This window comes from Cryptomeria japonica, chromosome 10 (assembly GCF_030272615.1).
Source record: "Cryptomeria japonica chromosome 10, Sugi_1.0, whole genome shotgun sequence".
Taxonomy (NCBI): domain Eukaryota; kingdom Viridiplantae; phylum Streptophyta; class Pinopsida; order Cupressales; family Cupressaceae; genus Cryptomeria; species Cryptomeria japonica.
The window spans coordinates 404,527,031-404,537,522 of NC_081414.1; positions in this window are offsets into that span (position 1 = coordinate 404,527,031).

Consider the following 10,492-nt stretch of genomic DNA (forward strand, 5'->3'; position numbering starts at 1 on the left):
AGGTGTGTTCTTAATTTTTATATTTAAAATCTTGTTATAATTTTTAGTTGACTATCCATGTTAGGTTTATGATCATTAAAGTCATGATTTTAGCCCATTAGAATGTCATACTAACTAACCCCTTTTGTTAGCTCTATCGATTCACCCAAGCCTCGGTGCTTGTGTTAAATTCCACCTAGACTCCATTGATTTGTACATTGTTGTGCAGTTGTCATTATTGAGCAACTTGCTTGATCCCTACTCCATTGATAGGTATTATTGGGGGTTTTCATTTTTGTGTTCCAAGCCTTGAATCATGAAGTTTCTAGGGTTTATAGCTAGAAAAGAGCCCCAAAACCTTGAATCTTCAACCCTAGGTGTGTTCTTAATTTTTATATTTAAAATCTTGTTATAATTTTTAGTTGACTATCCATGTTAGGTTTATGATCATTACAATCATGATTTGAGCCCATTAGAATGTCATACTAACCAACCCCTTTTGTTAGCTCTATCGGTTCACCCAAGCCTCGGTGCTTGTGTTAAATTCTGCACAAGTCTTTCCACCTGGACTCCATTGATTTGTACATTGTTGTGTAGTTGTCATTATTGAGCAACTTGCTTGATCCCTACACCCTTCCATGCTTTTATGACTAACCTATATTTTGTGTAGATCGTGCAAGTCAACAACTTATATTAATGCACACTTGTGTGATTATCTCGAACTTGTATCCTTGCCTATATCCGCAGTGACGTGGTCAATAGGTCAAAGGGGATTTGTCATTCGTGCTTCTTCACCTGCATCAACAACTCAAATCATTGTGTGATTGCATGACTAGGTAAACGTACTCGGTGAAACCAACTCTACAAACCCAAAGTCAACATGTCAATGGGCCCTACATCTTGAGCACCTTCTCCTTCATCAATGACTCAAATTCTCATGTGATTGTACAATTAGGAAGACCTAACTCTAGAGATCCACAATGTTGACATAGAATGGTGTCCTGCAACTTTGCCACTTTGTCTGAGCTAGACCAATGATGATGAGCCACGTGCTTGAGGATTTAGACAGTGGGCCAATGGAGGTTGGAAATTTTGAGCTAACTCATAAATATAAATGAAGATTACATTTGGAATCATCAATGGTGTGGATTGTTAGCACACTTACATAGTTATAAAATGTTGTTCGAAAAGATAACTCCATAAGCCAACTAATAAAAAATGAGGCGGGCCCTAAACTGTAGTCACATGATGTAAGATTAATGACCAAGATTAACCTGTGGTTACATGATTAGTCACATGTTCTCAATCAAGTTAATCCCACTTCAATGCAAGACTGGTCCTAGATGTGACATGTCTTAATTCTATTGGACACCACTTATAATAAGTGAATAGCTATTAAATGCTCATACACTCAAAATTAAAAAGCAACAACTAGTTCACTCTAGCAATATGGCTATGTGCAAACATTAATTCACTCAATTGCACCATTATAAGTAGATTTTGTGCTGAAGCGACCTCACATGAATCTCTACATGCTCATTATCTTGTTAAATGTGCTCTCTATGATTTCAATGACGTAAATTTTACAGTTATGGTTTCTCTCAAGGTTTTGTGTGAAAATAGTTATAGTAAGCTTAAGGTTTCAATTCTCAGATTGTTTCTTTAGTCATTGGTCTACAACCCTCCCTATTGCAATTAATTCATTCAAAGAACTCGTAAGGAATAATTGATGACAAAATTAAAAAACCCTAGTGGAACACTTCACTATCTGTTAAACACTAGCTTTAAAGCTTCATCATGGTCAAGTACTCTTCTTCTTAGTCCAAGAGGAAATTTACTGAGGAAGTTATAGCGTAGCTTCTAGGATCTACTGACACTTTGAAGAGAGAAAAATCTAGTAGCAGACCAGAATTTTTTTTTGTTAACCTCAATATAGGATGTAAGGATCTTATCATTGAACCTTTGGGTTTAAATCTATGGAGAAGATGTTATAATAAAAAAAGGAGAATATCCTAGTTAGAAACATATGGGATTTGAATTTGAGAAGACTAGTCGTTCCCAATGTGTTTGTCAAAATTGACCTCATGAAAGCCATAAAGAGGAGATACAAAGAAGGAAAAAGAGAGATATTGGCCCATGGTGGGGGAAGATTGGCCATCATCAATAAAAAATATAATTGAATATGCTTTCATGTTGGATGAGTGGACTAATTGACCACTTGATGTGGATGCATTGGATAGAGAATTCAAATCACATGTCAAGTTGTATAGGAGCAGGGTTCTAGCCTTCAGGCCAAACCATTTAACTAGAGATGAAAAGGCCCTAACTCCACAAGATCAACCTCCTTACAATGTTGACTTGTTTGCAGGAAATTTCAAGGACACATACTATGCTTTGTGTTATGTTTTTGGTGTAGATTATGAGCCTTTCATTCCTAATTGGATGTTAGTTTTATGTATAGTTGTTCAGAGAAAAGACCATAACGTAACTTTTGACTATGCAAGTCTATTAACAGAGAAATTATATACTGCACTTTTTTAGTTCATGGTAGGCTTCTCACTTAATTTTAGGTATTAAATTCAATTTTGATGCATATTTTTTTGTTTAATGGTATCAAGTTATAGCATGAAAACTTTAGGGTAAGACCCATGGTTGAAGGAGAGTATCTCCCTTTTAATCAATAGACATATTTATGGGATATGCATTGTAGGAAGTCCAATTACATCATGTTTGAAAATCATTTTATTAGAAAGATGATGGCCCTACTTCAAGGAAGTGTGCCATGGGGTCTAAGTGAGAAAGCAAATAATTTTCTAAGACCAAAGGACCTTGAATTGGAGAAGGATATAGATAATAATTGGGGATATTGCTTCTATTTCAAGGACCATACTATTATTAGGGTTTTTGGTAGTCCTTTTGTACCAAGGAACCTTCCAATTATAGTGCCTGATAGGGTTACTTTCTTGGAATCGATGCTTCAATTTTATGAAGAAAAAAAGTATGTCATCGGAGGTATTCACAAGAAAGGATCATTCCTCCCATCAAAATTTCAAGCAGATTGATATCATTTGACCAACAAAAAAACATTTGATATCCTAGACAATATGTTTGGTAAGTATAATCTTCCTTTTTCCAAGTGCATATTTTATGATTCACAATAGTTTGTACGAGGGTTAACAAAATAAAAGTGTCATACTTATGAGTGGGATGAGGAGGAATATTTGATTAGAAATGAAATAGACTATCAATAGGTCCTTAAGGAGGAGGAGAGATGGTATAAAATCATGTACAATGGGAATTTGAAGAAGAGTGATAGCTCATATTCTCCTCATTAGGACAAAATTTTCATTTTAGAGGCTAAGATGAGGGTAATTTTTGGTTTTTAAAAATATGTAGATGAGATGCCTTTGCCTCATGAGAAGCCAAGAGCACAAGTATCACCTACAGGGACTAGTTCCCCTCCTATTGAGGTAGGATCAAAATAAGCATCATCTATTGGCTCTCCAATTGGACCAACTTCTCCACCACATAGCCCTAAGCATTTGTCACTTCCACCTAGTTGTGAAGCACCCACCTCCACTGCCCCCTTAGTCACACAATCTATTCCTGATATTCTTCTTTCTTGTCCTATATCATTCATTGCTTCATCTTCAAAGAGACCCATGTCAACTCCTTCCTCATTAGGTGCACAACCTCTAATTGTCCATGAGAGTTGAAGGGGCGTTACACCACTGCATACTTTTTCTCCCGACTGAGAGATTCCATTTCAATCCTATGAAAGATTCAACACTCAAGTGGAGAAACCCATGCCACCTCATAGGTTTTACACAAGATTGAGGGTGAAAATTGAGGATCCTTCTCTTGAAAGGGCTCTTACTTCTTTTAGATTAGGAGTTGATATTACTAAATATGGGAGGTTGAAAACTTGTGAAGAGTTTGAGTGATGAATTTTTTATTCAAAAAAGAGGGTTTAAGAATTTTTGCTTAAAATTATAGCAAATTAGATACAAAAGGAGACAACCATACAACTTGAAAGACTCGATGAATGGCAAAACTAAGGCTAAAAGGTGAAATTTTGAAATATAAAAATGAAAAATTGGATAATATGACCCTTGAAATGGAGAGGCAGATTGTGAGAAAGTGTGATGTCTTGCTTTTAGAAGATTGGGATCTCTCTTTGACCATTGCATTTGATAGTTTGAGGAGAAGACAAGATATTAATTTTGACAATTTGGACCCTGAGGAGGCCATAAGTTTATTTTTTGGTCCTGCATTTGATGATAAGCTAGATATATTGGCTATTTGGTGTCTATACCATTTTATAGAAAAGATTCCATGGTCAAGAAACAAGATGAGCTATTTGGCCAACCTCTTAAGAGAGTCTTAGACACCATAGCTACAACGACTATTGATTTATCAATAAATGTTTCTAAGTTTGCAAACAAAGTATCTAAGAGGGTAGATGAAGAGAAAAAAATTCTAAAGGAGAGAGTTAAACAGTTGGAGGAGCAATTATATTCTAGGCCCTCTCAATACCTACTAGCTCAAGGATAACAATCTACTAAAGAAGCATTGTGTCTAAGAAATGACATAGCCGTGACAAGGATTGATAATTTAAAAATGAACCAAGAGATTGACCAGCCCTACAAGGATATGGGGAGAGCAAGATTTAAAACTATGACTGAATTGACTGAGACTCTTCTAGAGTCTAGATTCATTTCAATCCTTGATCATGCAAAAGTAGCTTGGGATGAGCATAAAGAGATCATAAATATTTATCGATCACATTTTCAATAGAAAAAATATTTTTCTTGTTCATTTTATTTTCTAAGAAAGCTCATAGATGGTTTAAAATTTTTCCTTGTAAGATCTTTGCCTAAATATTTACATGAGATGATTAATGAGATGAAGGCAAGACCGAATGTTCTCATTCAAATATTTTCCACTCATAAAGTATATACAAAGTCAATCAAGGCAAAGCTTACTAATTTCCAAGGTTTTATAGTCTACCATGTGCCCCCTTTATTTGATACAAAGGAGGGTGATAAAGAAAAGGAATTGGGGTTGAGACCTAAGTCTAATTGGAAATAAAAAATAAAGATAGTTTTGGATCCAATATTAGTAGACATTCAAGCAAATGAAACACAAGCAGTGCAAAAATTTAATTCATACATAAATGCTCTATCAAAGTTTGAGATAGGATTAACCAAGGTGGAGAAAAAAGGGTAAAATCAATGAGAACGATTATCAGAGCCATCTCCACAAGATTCAGAATTTCAAAGAGGAAGAAGTTGAAGCCATGTAATTTGCTACTCCTTCCAACCTGAGAAGCAATTTTGAAATTTTGAACCAAGAAGTGACCGTTGGTTCCTACCATTTTTTGAATTTTTGAAAATTTTGCTCTTTTGGTTTTTTGAGGTAAAAGATAGATTTGATCTTATTTTTAGGTCAATTTTTTAATCATGCCAAAAGGATTTTGAAGGCTAGTTGCAAATATTCGAGCATTAAATTCATATTTATTGAAACTTTGCAATATGCTATTCTCTGTCATGGTATCTTTAATGTGTCTGCATTATTATAAAGTCTTTTCCAGCTTGATTAGCAAACTTGTGAGAAAAAGGAGGCTCCAGATTATCAATAATAGCTACCACCTAAAGAGAATGAAAAGAATGTTTGATCTTGTCAGTAGCTCACAATATTATTTGTCTTCTTGTGTGTCAGGCGGTTACTTGCTACCACTTATCTTTTATAAACGGCCTGAAGCTTGTTGCTCCCTTATCATATAAAAAGGAATTAAAGGTATTATTTTAGAGTTCAAAATCTCTTTTTTCAAGTGGTCCATAGGTCATATAGAGAGTCTTAGTAGGTATATAATTGTTTGTAAGTTTGTAGAGAAAGGGTATGAGAAGTCTATGTTCTAGTTAACATGTTACTTCATGAATACAATTAACATATTGAAACATGTGTAATATCGAAACATATAGAAATCAAAGCTCAATGATTTTCAAGATGTCTCTAATATTTTTTATTCAAAATCTAATGTAATTAATGGTCAAGGACCTCTTTGATTTTGTCTCTGCACGATATTACTTATGTGTGTTTGATTTTTGTTTCTTCTAAAGTAGAGGATTAAATACTTAGATTGAACACAAAGATTTTGTAGAATGCTTTCTTAGACAATAAGTAGAGCTTGTAATTAATTTTCATAGCATTATTAATATAAGGTATTAATCAAGGAGAACATGTATGCTTCTGTTGACATATTGCAATTGTATTAGTTTTTTTTATTTTATTCCTGGCTCCATATGTCCTAGGCTAGGCATCGATCATGCCTCTCTGATTTACAAATTCAGCATATCATCAAAAAAAAAAATAGAGATTCCCATTTCTATGTTATTTTTTTTTAAGTTTGTTTTAATTTTTAAATTTTAGGGTTAGAATTATCTGTTCTCAATACTCTCAAAGCTCATGAATTAGGGATCCAACCAAATCCAATTGATATCACACACCCACTTGATTTCCATAAACTGAGAACATATTTGTTACAATACCCATGTGAAAAGGAAAATAGGCTTATAAGGGTATTGATATAGATACACCCACCTAGGTTTTTCAGAGCCTAAAATGAAAAGGATTGTGATTAGCACCTTATTTATAATCAAATCCTATTAAGTTGGCCACTGATCCAAGTTCATGTTGGTTGAAATTGGCTACATCATAGGGGTACTTGGGCAATCAGTTGAGGAAACAATAGGTACCAATGGTCAAGCCAAGGCTAATGTCGAGGATAGGGAGAGCACTGATTGCTACTCTTTTGTTATAGATACTTGTACATTTTGGTTGAGCCTACAAGCCTTATTGTATTATGACATTATCTATATGATATGCATTCTATATTGTAGATGCATCAAATATTTATAATGGATGCATATATGTGAAGGACATGTCATAGATATTGTGTACTAACATGACTCTATATGCATGATGACATATCTTTTGGTTGTTTTTGTTTATATATATGATGATGTGTTAGTATTTTGATATGCTCTTACTCTAACTTGTGTATGGATTTAGGATGAGCTTATTTTTGTGTGCTAGAGTAATTTTCCAACATGAATATGTGCTTTGATTAGAAGAATATTTAGTAAGGAAAATGAATCAGTATGAAACAAGTAATCATCAAACAAAATGATTGGTTGATGGATAGAATAGGTGATATGAGGGGATGAAGTATCATTAATTATTGTGCTTTATAGGTATTGCAACAATTTCATCATTGACCCTTCTTATGTATCAATGGAGGTTCATACACCAAGGTATGGAAGACCAAGGTGTTAATGCTTCCCAATGTAGTGATAGAAATGTAACAAACAAGGAGTTAATCAATCCATTCCAAGGTTGTTATATTAAGGGTTGAGGTATGTCCAATAGTCATGAGCATAGTTATCCTTGACTTCATTTTTTTGCATAGGATACTTGCCAAATAAATGTACCAACACAAACACCCAAAATACCTTTGCCCCAAAACTTCATAGATACACACCACAAACAAAAAACAAAGAAAAAGGATCATGAACCATCCCAACTCCTCTAGTCACTTCTAAACATCCTTGAGTAGCATGGGAGAATGACCCAAGACAAATTGATAAAATATACAAATAACTAGACCAAAAAGCTAGAAACCATATTGATATTTATCATTGTTGATTTTTTGACATGATTATGAAAATGATAATGATAAAGATGTCCAGTTCCAGAGATTCATACCCCATATAAGACCGATATGTCTGTTTTTTAGTGTACCCTTCCCCGTATAAGACAATTTGATGGATGATCTATAGGGATTGATTATTTGATCAATAAGACATGTGATTAGTTTGATTGCAGACTTGATTGATATTTCGTCTATGATTGCTTGGTTTGATTGACATTCTCATCTTGCTAGGCATCTGCTTATACATTCGTTTTTGCAAGGATAGTTTATTGCTTAGATTTTTTGATTAAGTGGTTTTAAGGTCTTTCTTTAGAACATTATATGATTTTTAGGACTTTTTAAAGATTTTTTTTATGATTTTTAAGGATTTTTTAGGACCTTTTTACGATTTTTAGGGATGTTTTTCAGACTTTTTATGCTTTTTATGATTTTTTTTCACAACATTTTAGGATTTTTAGGATTTTTTCAGTATATTTTATGATTTTTAGTATTTTTTCAAGACATTTTAGGATATTTTATGATTTTTTAGATTATGATTAAGGGTTTTGCCCCCAGTTAGGACTAGGATAATGTAGTGCAACTATGAGGAGTTGGACTAACCTAGTGCAACAATTGGTTTCTGACATCGTAGACAATGCATCTCAAGCCATAAAGGATATTTTGGTAGGTTTTATCATGGACGGTGGGATGAAAATGGTAGATAGGTTGGTGTAACTAGATAGAATACTAATAGATGGTAGAGATATGATCTCTTACACATGGCACTTTTTTGATAGGTTTTCACCATGCCACTCATCCAAAGCTCCTGTTTGCTAGGTTTTCACCATGGTGCTTACCCAAAGCACCTGTTTGCTAGGTTTTCACTACAGGGCAAATTATTTCTCTTTACTTTTTTTGTTTTATATTTTTCTCCCTTTTGTTTTGGGTGGTCGCACAAGACGCCTGTTTGCCAAGTTTTCATCAAGGTGCCTTTTTTTTGGTATTTTATGTTTTATGTTTTTTTTTTACCTTTTTTTTATTTTTTTATTTTTTAAAAATTTTAATTAATTTTTTTTATTTTTCAAACACTAGGATCACTGAGCATTAAGTGTAGTACCTTTTCAAGTGCATGATATTGATAGGATCAAACAATTTTTTACCTTCTATAGTTGATATAACTAATACACACCATTCCCATAATCTCCCGTGATGACATAAGGTCCCAACCAATTAGGCTCAAACTTTCCTAGCCTTTCTCTTTATGGAAGATTCCTCTTATTTTCTTTTAGGACTAGGTATCTGATTTTAAAGAAGTAGAATAATACCCTCTTATTGTAGCTTCTCCTTAGATGCTATTGATATGCTTGAAGATGATTAAGGGCATTCTATCATTTTTCATCAAGCATTTCTAGCTCATGCAACCTTGCGACCCAATACTCTTCATTTGGGATGAGATGTTCCAATGAAACTCAGAGTGAAGGTAGCTTGAACTCAATGGGGAGTATGGCCTCTGATCCATATACAAGAGAGTAGGGGGTAACACTTGTAGGTGTGCGAACACAAGTTCAATAAGCTCATAGGACATAATTAAGCTATAGGTGTTAGTCACGGCCTGTGTCATTGACAACTTTCTTGAGGATTTTCAAAATGGTTTTGTTAGTTGCCTCGGCTTAACAATTACTCTATGGATGGTAGGGGGTTGCAAAGCGGTATTGGATGTGGAACTAGTCACAGAGTTCATAGACGTCCCAATTTTTGAAGGGGTGACCATTATCTGTGACAATAGACTGGGGTATTCCATACCGACATATGATGTAGTTGAGGAGGAATTCTATATGTTTACTGGTTATGTAAGTGGAATTTATTCTACCCACTTGGTGAAGTACTTGGTGGCTATGAGTATGAATTATGTTTGTTGGATGACATAGGGTTAATCATATCCACAAGGTCGAGTCCACATTGTGAAAAGGGCCATAAAGATGTTATCGATTGCAAATAATGTGTTGGTGCGTTAATGATATCTCCATGCATCTGGCACTGTTGACATTTTTAAACTAATTTATAAGCATATTTTTCCATTGTTGGCTAATAGTACCTAGTATGCAAGAGCTTCTTTGCCAAGACAAGACCACTAGAATGAGCCCTATAGATACCCTCATGTACTTCCCTAAAATCCATTTGTGCTTCTTCTAAATCAAGATATCAAAGGAGAGTTCCATCAAGACCTTATCGATACAGGGTTTTTGAAATGATGATTTATCAAGCGAATTTTGAAATAAGGGTCTTTTGTTGATTGCAGGATAAGTCAGGGGATAAGTATTTGTCATGTAGGTATGCGTAAACATCTTTGTACTAGGGTGAATCAGGACCAACAATCACACACACATTCAAATTATGACACATCATAAGTAGAGACCATTAAATTCTCTACTAAGAACTCAAAATGTGTCACATTATTTGGTATGTCAAGCAAATACCCCATTGTTTCTATTGCGTTGTGTTCCTTATTTTGGATGCAAGGGACTTTCTCAAAGATAACATGGTCAAAGTATTGCTTAAAATCATCTACCACACACTTGTATGGCAATAACTTATCATCTTTTGTTAAGTAGTCATCATTGACCTATTTTATTACTAACTAATAATCACCATACACACGAAGGTCCTTGATCTTCTACTACACTATTGTACGAAGCTCTGTTATAAGAGTTTTGTATTCTACCTTGTTATTTGTACAAGGGAAATTGATTATGTAATACTTCAAGATTGCATCCCTTAGTGGTGTGATAATAGAACTTCGACCCCTACTCCATGATTTGT